The sequence below is a fragment of the Trichomycterus rosablanca genome, chromosome 22 (genome assembly GCF_030014385.1).
Source record: "Trichomycterus rosablanca isolate fTriRos1 chromosome 22, fTriRos1.hap1, whole genome shotgun sequence".
NCBI lineage: Eukaryota > Metazoa > Chordata > Actinopteri > Siluriformes > Trichomycteridae > Trichomycterus > Trichomycterus rosablanca.
Window position 1 is genome coordinate 12394199 of NC_086009.1, and position 15175 is coordinate 12409373.

Here is a 15175-nt window from a genome sequence, read left to right on the forward strand (position 1 = left end):
AATAATATAAACAGGGTTGCTAAACGGGGTTTTTTGGTCTGTCAGTCCTGGATTCTGTAAAGTTTGATGTAGTGGTGCTCAAACCATTTATGTGGATTCGGGTGTCTGTTTTGGATCATGGTTCTGCTGGAAGATCCAAATATGACCCATTTCTAGCTTCTTGGCAAGAAGTACCAGAAGTCTAAAATCTCATGGTACTTCATATAGCTCTTAATGCCATATACCCTAACAAAGTGCATAGGGAGGTCTTGAGTATCAAGATTGAAGCAACCATTGACTGACAGCCACTTGGAGTTTGCTAAATGGCAAGGAGTCTTTGGTCTGATTTACAACAAAATTCTCAAAAATTGTCAGGCACTATGCCTGGCAAAAACAGGCACTGCACATCACTTGGCTAATACATCCCTGTGGTAAACAAGATATTGGCAGCTTTATGTTATAAGGGTGCTTCCAAGCAGCAGGGACAATGGCACTGCTATGAACTGTGTAATTGATAAATTAAGCAAAATACAGGACCACCCTTGTTAAAAGCACCTCCAAAGGTGGTTTCCAGACACATACTGTGAAATTCTGTGGAGGATTTGTGATTATGGGGTACTTAAGCAAGGAAGGAATAGGGACGATTTGTCTTAAAATATGCATCAATGAAGCCACATTTAAGATTGTCCTGGTCAAAAAACTGGCTTCAATCTTGTCTGACAATGTTCCCTAACTCTGGGCACTATGACACACAGCCAGGTCAATGAAGGGGTGGATGGAGGTCTATTCAATAGACCTGAGCTCTATTGAAAACCTCTACAATGTGATGACAAAAAAGATAGATGGTCACAAGCCATCAAACAAGTCGTGCTGCTTGTTTTTTTTTTTTTACTCCAGAAGTGGTAAAAGGTCAGAAAATAAAACAGGTGGAGGACATTTCCAGCTGTGTGAAAGCTGTGATTGAAAATAGGGATTATTCTGGCAAATTCTCGAAACTTTTTCCAAGTTAAAACAGTAGTGTTGTTTTCTTTATAGAGGAATATGAACTTGTTTAAAAAAACTGCATTGATGCTTTAAATGACAAAATTATATTTGGAATTTGGGAGAAATGTTGTCAGTAGTTTATAATAAAAACTGTTAATTCATCTCAAAACACATATAAACAGTAAACCCATAGAAACTTATAATTTTGCATTAATCTTTTATTTTTGTGTTGTATATATGCACACACAAGCTACTCTCTGTAACACTGATTACTCATTACCTGTAATACTCTTAAGTTCACATTGTAACTACATCTTCTGTTGTTTTATCCAGAGGTGGTTCTGATGGAAACCTGTTTACCCTCTTGAGGTTAAAGATTGCAAGTCGAGACTGCAGTGCCAACAATGCTGCTCCTGCTAGATGGGATGGAACCCTGGCGTGTTTGCACCAAAAATGTCCAGAACTTACAACGCATTTTATCACAGACTGGACTAAACAATGAAGAACTCCAATTATTATTTTTTTTTTTTCTAGTTATAACTTTCAGTTCAATTTAATTTTGTGTTTGTATGATTTGTGTAAATGCTATTTATTTAAAGTATCCTCCAGGCCACCCAAAGAGGATGGAGGTCCCTGCTTTGAGACAATGTTCATTGTAAAAAGTGCTATATAAATAAATTTGATATTGACACACATTTTTCTTTTATCTCAACTATTTTTAATTTTGGGTGGTAAAATGCAAGAGGTTTGGAAAGAAAAGATTCTGTACTATTTTTTCGGTTGTGTCTGTTTTCAATGCTTATTCATTGTATTATTTTACTATGTATTGTTTTGTATTTGATGTATCAGTAGTGTGATCTAAAGAAATGTATTAACCATGTTTTATTTTAGAAGTAATTATTATAGAAATCCAGGTAATTCTAGAGGGTTTACATGTTTGTAGGGTTTGCAACTGTGTGGATGAATTGGACTCTGGCAAAAGTGTCTGCCAAATAAAATGTAAATTACGTATAATTCTTTTTGTTGATGTTGGCAGGACTAAAGTATCTGTCTATATACAACTATATTGTTCTATTTGAACTCTACCAAACTAAGCTCTGAGTAGTTTTACCTTTCCCAGCACTTTATTACATGAACAACGCTCAGAATATACAGGTTACAGATAATGCTGGATTTCCTGACACTCAATAATAAAATTTTACACTATGACATTTTTGTTAACACACATAAACTCTTGACAGAACTGGAGACATGATAAGATTCCAATAAAATATTCAAATTCACAAATAATAATCAAAACTTAAAAATGAACTGTATGAAAGAAAGGATAAATGTATCTCAGCACTCACGTAGCTCCGCGTCCTCTTTTGTTCGAGTTGTCTTCCGGTTCATCAGTGTGGTGTATGGTTATACATTGACGTTTTATCAGAGTTGGCTGCACTTTGTCCTTACTAATGGTTATCACTCGAGTGTTATAAATGATACGATTATTACAGCAGAGGCCAATTACAGTCTGTTTGCCAACATCAACGTGATAATGAATGCATGGGTTCAAAATTAGAGACATTGTCATTTTGGGTGTGTCTCTAATAACAAAGACTTTGGTGTTTGGTTATGTGGGTGCATAAAAATAAGGATGATTCAGAAATGCATAAAGATATTTAGTAGATGGGGGAATCATTCCTTGTTCCATTTTAAATTTAAAAGGCACTGTAAATTGGGAAAAGGTTCAAAAATCCTGGAGACCTAAGTAAAGTCTAATCTTAACCATAAGGGAATCCCAACTGGAAATTAAAACTGTCAGACCTGTTCCCGATCACTAATTAAGAAGAAAAACAATAAATAAATAATTTGTTTAATTATCTTTGGTAACCATTTTATCTTGGTGACGGTCAGAGTGTGTCCAAAGCATACACCAGAAACACTATGCACAAGGGGAAAGAGCCAGTCTTCTTTAAAATATTAACATTACTGTTTACTTACTGCCAATTAAATCTCAAGCACAATCAACAGCACAAGCAGTATCCTCAACTGATCAGTTCAATTTGATCCAGTGTTTGGAAGTTATATACAGTACATACAGTACTGAGCTTTGTATATCTGTAAACACACTGAAAACTTGTGAAAAATGGATAGACTGCTTTGTATGTTACTTACTTCAAACCTTTGTTCACTTTTTAGTTTATGTTTGCTTTGTGATTAATTCTTTTCTGCAGGGGTTTTCAACTGGTGGAGTACCTGTCCGGGGGACATTACAAGATTTTTTTTTTTACTTCTAAAACTACAGCAATTCATTTTTTGCCCACAGGAGACATATTTCATTAGTCTCGCTGACACACGCATGTTTAATTTGATCCAGCTCAGTCTGAAAACAGGACAGTTGGCTAGCAAAACTTAAAGATAGGGTGACAAAGATAAAGATAAATGGGTGACAAAAACAATGGCTGCTGTTATACAACATGTGTGTGTGTGTGTGTCTTTAAGAGAGGTGTGTAGTGGGAGATGCTCTGTTCACAATATCGCTTTAAGTGATTCAGGAGTTGATTTGTATAAAGCGAAGCGTGTGCACATCATGAGTTTCTCTCCTCAGTTTCTCTCCATTTTTACTGTTATTAATGAATGCTGCAGTTACAAATAAACACCAGCTACTGGAACATTATGTGTGACTCGCTTTTCTTAGAGTGGGAGGTTTAATGTAACTGCCTATTACCACAGAGCGGTAGAGCTGCCCGTGGAGCTAAAAGTTTTCTGTCAGTCAAAGCAGAGTATCCTAAACTAGCAAACTTAGCAGTTGATGTACTTTTGCCTATGTACTTGGCTCTGTGAAGTAACGTTTTCTGCTCTCATCTACATCAAAAGCAAGTTACACTTACTATTTACGACAAATGCCAAGTTCACTCTACACGACTTTCCAAGTCGTCAGCTCGCTGTACAATTCACACTACAAAACTAGATCTCTTGTAATTGGGAGCCTTTCAAGTCAGTGTAGCATTCACACTACACGACTGATCGGCGATAGGGGGGGTTCACACTACACGATCTATCACCAACTGGAATCGCAGGCGAGCTTCTCTGGTCTCCCAAACTACATTTTGTCACAAAAACAAATGTGAGAAGTGACAAGGGGTTTAATGATACCATGTCCAAGAATGCACGTCAACAAGTAGCGAGCGATCAAAGTTTGTGTGCTGATGTGCAGCGTAAAATCAAGGAAAAAAGATAAATAAATCTGAGTGGATTTGGCTACGCGACCAGCATGGATTGTTCTATAGTGAGTTGGAGGTTTTGCAATGCAACGTTGGTGTTAGGTAGAGAACGATGAGGTGAGAATTACTGTAAAACTTGTGTGTGTGTGTGTGTGCTGATGTATTCTGATCTAAATTATATTATGCCCCTGTCCCACCTTTTTACAACTTCTCCCCTGCAGTTCCCCTCACACCGTATCTTGCGTTCTCATTTGCTATTTGACATAGAACTCATTGCCAGTCTGGCAACTCAGATCCAGATATTTGACAAGCTAGATATATTTTTTCAGTCCGGCGAGTCGCTCGGGTCGAGTTGTTGAGTAGTTCATACAGGGGCGGCTCGTTCCTTAGGGCGATCGGGCGACGCACCACCAAAGGGCGAAAGGGAAGACATTTTTCTATCACATTCAACCAGTGTTAAACTATATGTGACTGTTCTGGAGTCAGTCTTGTCTCTAAATATCATAGTCCAATCAGCGTTGAGTTGTGTTCCGTACAGTACCGCCCCTTTTGGGGCGACTCGACTCGAAAATTGCCCCTGATCGCTCTCATAGACTCTCATGTTAAAGCTCTTTTTTTCGTACTGCAGGCACTGTAATGCAATTTGAATGACTTCCGGAGGGGCACGCACTTACAGTGGGGCCAAAAAGTATTTAGTCAGCCACTGATTGTGCAAGTTCTCCTACTTAGAAAGATGAGAGAGGTCTGTAATTTTCATCATAGGTACACTTCAACTATGAGAGACAAAATGAGAAACAAAAATCCAGGAAATCACATTGTAGGATTTTTAACGAATTTATTTGTAAATTATGGTGGAAAATAAGTATTTGGTCAATGACAAAAGTTCAACTCAATACTTTGTAACATAACCTTTGTTAGCAATGACAGAGGTCAAACGTTTCCTGTAAGTCTTCACCAGGTTTGCACACACTGTAGCTGGTATTTTGGCCCATTCCTCCATGCAGATCTCCTCTAGAGCAGTGATGTTTTGGGGCTGTCGCTGATCAACAAGGACTTTCAACTCCCTCCACAAATTTTCTATGGGGTTGAGGTCTGGAGACTGGCTAAGCCACTCCAGGACTTTGAAATGCTTTTTACGGAGCCACTCCTTCATTGCCCGAGCGGTGTGTTTGGGATCATTGTCATGCTGGAAGACCCAGCCACGTTCCATCTTCAATGCTCTCACTGATGGAAGGAGGTTTTGGCTTAAAATCTCACGATACATGGCCCCGTTCATTCTTCCCTTAACACGGATCAGTCGTCCTGTCCCCTTTGCAGAAAAACAGCCCCAAAGCATGATGTTTCTACCCCCATGCTTCACAGTAGGTATGGTGTTCTTGGGATGCAACTCAGCATTCTTCTTCCTCCAAACACGACGAGTTGAGTTTTTACCAAAAAGTTCCATTTTGGTTTCATCTGACCACATGATATTCTCCCAATCCTCTTCTGGATCATCCATATGCTCTCTGGCAAACTTTAGACGGGCCTGGACATGTACTGGCTTAAGCAGGGGGACACGCCTGGCACTGCAGGATTTGAGTCCCTCTTGGCGTAGTGTGTTACTGATGGTAGCCTTTGTACTTTGGTCCCAGCTCTCTGCAGGTCATTCATCAGGTCCCTCCGTGTAGTTCTGGGATTTTTGCTCACCGTTCTCATGATCATTTTAACCCCAGGGGATGAGATCTTGCGTGGGGCCCCAGATCGAGGGAGATTATCAATGGTCTTGTATGGTTTCCATTTTCTTACAATTGCTCCCACAGTTGATTTATTCACACCAACCTGCTTGCCTATTGTAGATTCACTCTTCCCAGCCTGGTGCAGGTCTACAATTTTCTTCCTGGTGTCCTTCGACAGCTCTTTGGTCTTGGCCATGGTTGAGTTTGGAGTCTGACTGTTTGAGGCTGTGGACAGGTGTCTTTTATACAGATAACGAGGTCAAACAGGTGCCATTAATACAGGTAACGAGTGGAGGACAGAAGAGCTTCTTAAAGAAGTTGTTACAGGTCTGTGAGAGCCAGAAATCTTGCTTGTTTGTGGGTGACCAAATACTTATTTTCCACCATAATTTACAAATAAATTCGTTAAAAATCCTACAATGTGATTTCCTGGATTTTTGTTTCTCATTTTGTCTCTCATAGTTGAAGTGTACCTATGATGAAAATTACAGACCTCTCTCATCTTTCTAAGTAGGAGAACTTGCACAATCAGTGGCTGACTAAATACTTTTTGGCCCCACTGTACGTGCCTGCGTCACACGTAATCGTTCCTTATTTGGAAACTAAAGGTGATGTACCGTATTTTAATCAAATGCTGCAGATAAGACTGAGACAGGGTGATGTGTATGAAACAGAAGGAAACTGCTGCTACCGTGGGGATTAGAAAGCGTTATTATTGTAAGTAGTGTTTACTTTTAGTCTTAGTAACGCCATGTGTAGGGCAAAGTAAAGTAACACAAGCAGGGCCGGCACTTTTCTCACTGACCCCTAAGCAACGCAGTCCAGAACCGGGGCTGCATTGTCAGTGTGAAGACGGATTATGTAAAATGTTGTTTGCACTATTGAAAAAAAATGTTACATGATGTTCTTTATGTTGTTTTGCCTAAAATATGGGGCCTGATTTATTATTATAAAGAATAAAAATAATAAATGTTAAACAGCCTAAATCAAACATTTTGATAATGTTCCTATGACGATGTAAGACCCGTTATATTTTTTATAGGTGCAACCCTAACCACCTACCCCCCTCTCCCGCTCAGGTAAACACCTGCCATACCACCCCCGCCCTATGCCTTCCACCAGCCTGCCAGGGTGTTCCTTATTTCCAGTTCTGAAAGTTGGCAACCCTAGTTGGAGCAGCTAGCACCTAAAATAAAATGCTGATGATGACTGAATTAAATTGTTAGTGTGAAGGTTTTACTTAATTTTATGATTAATGGTAAAGCTGGTCTCTCTCCATGTTCATAAGTTATTTGTGAGGGCAAACTGACAGATGACTTAAGATGTTAATTATTTCAGCTTTAATTTACCCATTGAACGGGTCACCTTGGCCATCATCGCAACAATTGCCCCCCCCTGAGAGATTTGGCAGGACCCGCCACTGAGTTCATACATAGCGACTGAGAGCCGAGTTTCAATTGCCGAGCGAACACCGAGTTGCTCCTAAATCTAGCGCTGACCAGTCAGCCAGCGAAAATCAGGGCAAGAATCGTGTAGTTTGAACTCGGAATAACTGTAACTGAAATTGAACCACAAATTTATATAATGTGCTTGCAGAATATGTTCAGCCGTCACATTAAATAAGATAGGGCTTTCAATATTTCAGTTAGTAAAATTGCATCATATGTATGATGCACACAACGTTAATTATATTACTTTATATTATTTTATATTATGGTTTCTGCGCGAGGGTTTATGGGTGGGGGCAAGTTCAAGGTCAGCACACAAAAGGGGGTACATGTCCAAAAAGTTAAAAAACCCCTGGCCTGGTGGGTAGAGCTGTGGGTTACCAACTAGTACATAGTAGATTTGAATACTCGTTCTGCCATGAAGCCCAGACTCTTTTATCTCCAGAGGCAATGTACAATGGCTGCTGGTGCGCTCTGAACCCAGCTTCCGAAGAAGCTAGGACATGCAAATAAAGAATTTCATTTTACTGTACATGTGTATATGTACTGTATATATGACAAATAAAGGCATTCAATCTGCCCTAGATTATCATTATCTGTATCACTGATCATTTTAAAATACATTTATCACAAGTCACATTGAGGAGATCAAACACTTTCACTTTATATGGTTTAAACCAAGGTGCATTATTTCTGGTCAGGCAGGTAGAGGTTTTATGCATCAAGAATCACTGATTACACAAACTCTGAAATATGTTAAAATAATTGATGGATAACATGTTCTTAAAGCTTGTGAATGCTGCTATTTAATCTGTTCTCTTTACTGATATTGTGTATGCTGAGAGGCTCTTACATCAGTTTTGGCCATAAAATTTAGTTTTGGCCACACACCTAAAACTACTTGTAATGTCATAGTCTTCAAAACCTCAGCAGGAGGTCTCCTAAAGGCTGGAAATACTTTCACTGAATCTGATATTTTGGACACATTATGAGAATAACCAGTGTATTGGAAAAGACAATAATGCATGAAAGAGGACAACCAGCAACAAGATAGATGGATACAATTAGAGGAATAACTAATGAGCCATTAAGGAGCCAGAGGACCCAAATATAAGACAGAATGTTCTGGAAAAACACCATACATATGATTGCCATGAGTTTGAATCAAATTGAAAACACATTTTATGGTTCAAAAAGATAAAATGCTTGCTAAGGGGGTAATATTTGTTACCTTGGCTGATGTAGGTTAGGGTTTTGCATAGACACTTTAATGAAAAGGATTCATTTTTAATGAATATTTAGTCAGGTCTATAAATATTATAAAGAGTGCTTCTACTTGATTGTTGGTGTGTGGTGTTGAGTGTGGGAAAAACTAGAAACATTAAAAGAAAAAGAAAAGGTGCCATTACCTTAATATGTGCTTTTAACAGAATGTGATAAAATGTTAATCTTTTTTAATCAGATAATTATTTTGAATGGTCAAAATCAGGAGTCAGCAACATGCAGCTCTTTTTAAGTAAAATAAAATGATCCTCTTTTACAGTAAAATAATGCTTTGCTGAACATTCTAATACAGCAAAGTTTTTTATAAAAAAAAATGAATAGCCGCTAAGGTGGCGCAGTGGTAAAAACACGCTAGCACACCATTGAAACACATCGTTTCGAATCTCAGCTCTGCCATCTGGCTGGGCTGGGCAGCTACATGAACAGCTATTGGCCGTTGTTGTTAATAGGGGTGGGAAAGCCGGACCAGGGTTCCTTATAACTGATGCAGCTACGACCTCTGCTGGCATGGGGGCACGTGACAGTTCTGATGCTCCTCAGTCAGTAGTAGAGGGTAGAATCGGTACAAAGGAAGCATAATGCAATCAGGTTAATTGGATATGACTAGATTAGGGAGACAACTGGGGGGGAAATTTTTAATTTTTCAAAAAAATAAGTTTTAATAATAAATGGACTTAAACGCTGGAATATATAGTTGCTAATTCACAGCGACCACAAGAAGTCTTCCTAGAAGCGCCGTGCCTGGTTGACCAGAACACTCCTTTCATGACTTTTCTCATAACTGTCCTTTTCATAACTTAGGATCCTTACATTTTTAAACATCATTCTTGTGCAACCTAGTTTTTTTATTTTATTTTATTTTTTTATATTTTTCCCCTTTTTTTCTCTCCCTTTAGCGCATCCAATTGTCCAATTTGCATCGTGCTTCCTCTCTGTCTATGCCAAACCCTGCCCTGACAGAGGAGATCGAAGCTAACCAACATCCCCTCCGAAACACTGGCAGCAGCCGGATGCATCTTTGCCACCCACACATTGATGAGTTTGGCGCCAACTAGCGCTGCATGCGGAGAGACACACCCTAAGGGCACCCTCCCTCATCTCCTGTGTAGGCGCCACTTAATCAGCCGGCAGAGATCGTAATCGCATTCTGACAGAGAGAGACCCACCCCCTCCGGTCCCCAATCCCGCCCCCCCACCTGAACAACAGGCCAATCGTTGTTCATATAGCCGCCCAGTCTTCGACCGGCTGAACTCAGAGCTGGATTCAAAACGACGCACTTTCGAAATCCAGCACAGCGCGTGTTTTTACCGCTGCGCCACCTGAGCGGCGTGCAAGCTAGTTTAAATAAATTTTAGTCAGCCTCTCTGTCAGCAGTAGTATCTCCTACATTTGAATAGTGTGATGCACAAATGTACTTTCCAGCTCTGCCATGCAGTCAACGTTTGGCCCTTAGGCAAGGCCCTCAACCCTTTCGGCTCTATGGGCGTCGTACAGTGGCTGACCCTGCTCTCTGTTCCCAGCTTTCAAACGAGCTGGGATATGTGAAAAAATGCATGGAAGAAAAAATGCTTGAATGGAACTTTTAGATTTTCATAGATTTTCCTACTGGGTGGAAGGAACAGAACATTGCATCTGTTGTTTTAGCTGTTTTCAGGTTCTCCTGCAACATTTTTTAAATGACTGATCTCTTACCGTCCTAATCATTAGTCTGGATGCATTTTGTAAAATCTTATGTGGCCCACCAGACCAGTGGACAACTTGTGGTTCCATGAACTTTTCACTTGCAGATTATGGAAGCAAATCTGCAGCCATTCAAATGTTGTTTAATAATTTGGTTTTTATGAACTTTAGAAAGCTTCTTCATCTTCAGCCTGATTGCAAAAAAAAAAAACTGGAGGTGAAGTCGTAATTAAATATGCACTAAATAGATACATGGTGATTTTAAAGCCACTTTTCCTAAGAAAGGCAGAACAATTTTCATTTTCATGGTTCCCTTGAAAAGTTGGTGAAGAAACCTCTTGGTGAAGATCCTGTACTATAATAAACAGTAATGATTACTTTGGGGCTTCTGTTTGTTGCTACATAAAAAGGCTTGTAATGGAAAGCCTTCTTAAATACTGGTTGGTGGTATCTAAGAGCAGTGGTAGCTCTACAAGATTAGTACTTGGCGCTCACAGGTTCAAACCCCATTGATGCCAGGCGCTACTGTTGTGCTCCTGAGCAAGGCTATTAACCCTCAATTGCTTGGATTGTATTTGCTCATAACTGTAAGTCACTTTGGATGAAAGCTTCAGCTGAATGCCATGATTTGGCGAGCCCAAAATGCTGAGATTCATACAAAAAATGTCACAAACCATCTCCCCTGCTGTATGAGCAAAAACACTTGTTTTTAAAAATTATAAGACAGCCAATAGAATCCTACTCCAGTTTAAGGGTCACATGGGTCAAACGAAGTTGTGAAGATAAACACACAGACCATGACTAAAGAAAACATCTGAATTTAACATAAATGTGCCAAATGCCATCTCAGAATGCACCACTTAATTCCAAATGGGTTACTAATGCACAGATGACTCATTGTACAGAATCAGACCTGCAATTTTCCAAAGATAGAACGAATGTTTTTTTCTGTTGACACTCAGAAGCTTCTAAAAATAGAGCAAACCAAACAACAAGTGGAATCTGCTGTGTTGTAATTCAAGTAAAAATAGCAGATTACTACAACATTTTGAAAAGGAACTTGTCTTACGCATTTGTTTTTGAATAAATAGTTTTTTTAATAAATTAGATTTTAAAAATGATTGTAATTACAACAATAATAATTATTATATATATATATATATATATATACAGTGTATCACAAAAGTGAGTACACCCCTCACATTTCTGCAAATATTTCATTATATCTTTTCATGGGACAACACTATAGACATTAAACTTGGATATAACTTAGAGTAGTCAGTGTACAGCTTGTATAGCAGTGTAGATTTACTGTCTTCTGAAAATAACTCAACACACAGCCATTAATGTTTAAATAGCTGGCAACATAAGTGAGTACACCCCACAGTGAACATGTCCAAATTGTGCCCAAATGTGTCGTTGTCCCTCCCTGGTGTCATGTGTCAAGGTCCCAGGTGTAAATGGGGAGCAGGGCTGTTAAATTTGGTGTTTTGGGTACAATTCTCTCATACTGGCCACTGGATATTCAACATGGCACCTCATGGCAAAGAACTCTCTGAGGATGTGAGAAATAGAATTGTTGCTCTCCACAAAGATGGCCTGGGCTATAAGAAGATTGCTAACACCCTGAAACTGAGCTACAGCATGGTGGCCAAGGTCATACAGCGGTTTTCCAGGACAGGTTCCACTCGGAACAGGCCTCGCCAGGGTCGACCAAAGAAGTCGGTGGAGTCCACGTGTTCGGCGTCATATCCAGAGGTTGGCTTTAAAAAATAGACACATGAGTGCTGCCAGCATTGCTGCAGAGGTTGAAGACGTGGGAGGTCAGCCTGTCAGTGCTCAGACCATACGCCGCACACTGCATCAACTCGGTTTGCATGGTCGTCATCCCAGAAGGAAGCTGACGCACAAGAAAGCCCGCAAACAGTTTGCTGAAGACAAGCAGTCCAAGAACATGGATTACTGGAATGCCCTGTGGTCTGACGAGACCAAGATAAACTTGTTTGGCTCAGATGGTGTCCAGCATGTGTGGCGGCGCCCTGGTGAGAAGTACCAAGACAACTGTATCTTGCCTACAGTCAAGCATGGTGGTGGTAGCATCATGGTCTTGGGCTGCATGAGTGTTGCTGGCACTGGGGAGCTGCAGTTCATTGAGGGAAACATGAATTCCAACATGTACTGTGACATTCTGAAACAGAGCATGATCCCCTCCCTTCGAAAACTGGGACCCCCTCCCACCCCAAACACAACCTCCAAGATGACAACTGCCTTGCTGAGGAAGCTGAAGGTAAAGGTGATGGACTAAACCCAATTGAGCACCTGTGGCGCATCCTCAAGTGGAAGGTGGAGGAGTTCAAGGTGTCTAACATCCACCAGCTCCGTGACGTCATCATGGAGGAGTGGAAGAGGATTCCAGTAGCAACCTGTGCAGCTCTGGTGAATTCCATGCCCAGGAGGGTTAAGGCAGTGCTGGATAATAATGGTGGTCACACAAAATATTGACACTTTGGGCACAATTTGGACATGTTCACTGTGGGGTGTACTCACTTATGTTGCCAGCCATTTAGACATTAATGGCTGTGTGTTGAGTTATTTTCAGAAGACAGTAAATCTACACTGCTATACAAGTTGTACACTGACTACTGTAAGTTATATCCAAGTTTTAGTTCTATAGTGTTGTCCCATGAAAAGATATAATAAAATATTTGCAGAAATGTGAGGGGTGTACTCACTTTTGTGATACACTGTAAATATACGTACAGTGGGGGAAATAAGTATTTGATCCCCTGCTGATTTTGTAAGTTTACCTCCTTACAAAGACTTGAACAGTCTATAATTTTTATGGAAGGTTTATTTTAACAGAGAGAGACAGAATATCAACAAAAAATCCAGAAAAAAAAACATTAAATAAAAGTTATAAATTAATTTGTATTTAATTAAGGGAAATAAGTATTTGATCCCCTACCAACCAGCAAGAATTCTGACCCCCACAGACCGGTTATGTGCCCATGAGGCACACAAATTAGTCCTGTCCCTGTATAAAAGACACCTGTCACAGAATCAGTTTCTTCCGTTCAAATCTCTCGACCACCATGGGCAAGACCAAAGAGCTATCAAAGGACGTCAGGGACAAGATTGTAGACCTGCACAAGGTTGGAATGGGCTACAAGACCATCAGCAAGTAGCTTGGTGAGAAAGAGACCACTGTTGGTGCGATAATTCGAAAATGGAAGAAATACAAGATCACAGTCAATCACCCTCACTCTGGAGCTCCATGCAAGATCTCACCTTGTGGGGTAAGAATGATTCTGAGAAAGGTGAGGTCAGCCCAGAATTACACGGGAGGAGCTTGTCAATGATCTCAAGGGAGCTGGGAGCACAGTCACCAAGAAAACCATTAGTAACACACTTCGCCGTAATGGATTGAGATCCTGCAGTGCCCGCAAAGTCCCTCTGCTCAAGAAGGCTCATGTACAGGCCCGTCTGAAGTTTGCCAATGAACACCTGAATGATTCAGAGAAAGCTTGGGAGAATGTGATATGGTCAGATGAGACCAAAATTGAGCTCTTTGGCATCAACACCACTCGCCGTGTTTGGAGGCAGAGAAATGCCCAGTGGGGATGGTGTTCTTGGGGTCATATCCAGCATTTCTCTGCTCCCAGCTCCTTTGAGATCATTGACAAGCTCCTCCCGTGTAATTCTGGACTGACCTCACCTTACCACATAGAAGCACTTTATAGTTCTACAGTTACTGACTGTAGTCCATCTGTTTCTCTACATACTTTTTTAGCCTGCTTTCACCCTGTTTTTTAATGGTCAGGACCACCACAGAGCAGGCAGGTATTATTTGGGTGGTGGATCATTCTCAGCACTGCAGTGACACTGACATGGTGGTGGTGTGTTAGTGTGTGTTGTGCTGGTATGAGTGGATCAGACACAGCAGCGCTGCTGGAGTTTTTAAATACCGTGTCCACTCACTGTCCACTCTACCAGACACTCCTACCTAGTTGGTCCAACTTGTAGATGTAAAGTCAGAGACGATCGCTCATCTATTGCTGCTGTCTGAGTTGGTCATCTTCTAGACCTTCATCAGTGGTCACAGGACGCTGCCTATGGGGTGCTGTTGGCTGGATATATTTTTGGTTGGTGGACTATTCTCAGTCCAGCAGTGACAATGAGGTGTTTAAAAACTCCATCAGCATTGCTGTGTCTCATCCACTCATACCAGCACAACACACACTAACACACCACCACCATGTCAGTGTCACTGCAGTGCTGAGAATGATCCACCACCCAAACAATACCTGCTCTGTAGTGGTCCTGGGAGAGTCCTGACCATTGAAGAACAGCATGAAAGGGGGCTAACAAAGCATGCAGAGAAACAGATGGACTACAGTCAGTAATTGTAGAACTACAAAGTTGATGAAATGGACAATGTGTGCAGAAACAAGGAGGTGGTTTTAATGTTATGGGTGAGCGGTGTAAGGCTCTTGTAATTCTAAAGTGTGAGAGAAAAATTTTAATTTAGAAAATGTAGATATGCTAAGGGCATGATTGCCAGTAGTCATAATCTGATATTCTAGGAATACTGCTACAATAAAATGTTACTGGATGGGTACATGGTGTACGTGATAAGTAGTAAGTCAATTGCATCGTATGATGTCCAAAACCCAGTTCTAGCTGGTTTAGACCAGTTCCTTTGTTCTAGCTAAGAAATCTTTGTTAAAGATCCACCTACAAGATCCTACAAGGTCACTGAAGAAAGTACATATACTTATACGTACTGACAGCTGGTCATAAAATTAGAATATCATGAAAAAGTTGATTTATTTCAGTAATTCCATTCAAAAAGTGAAACTTGTATATTATATTCATTCA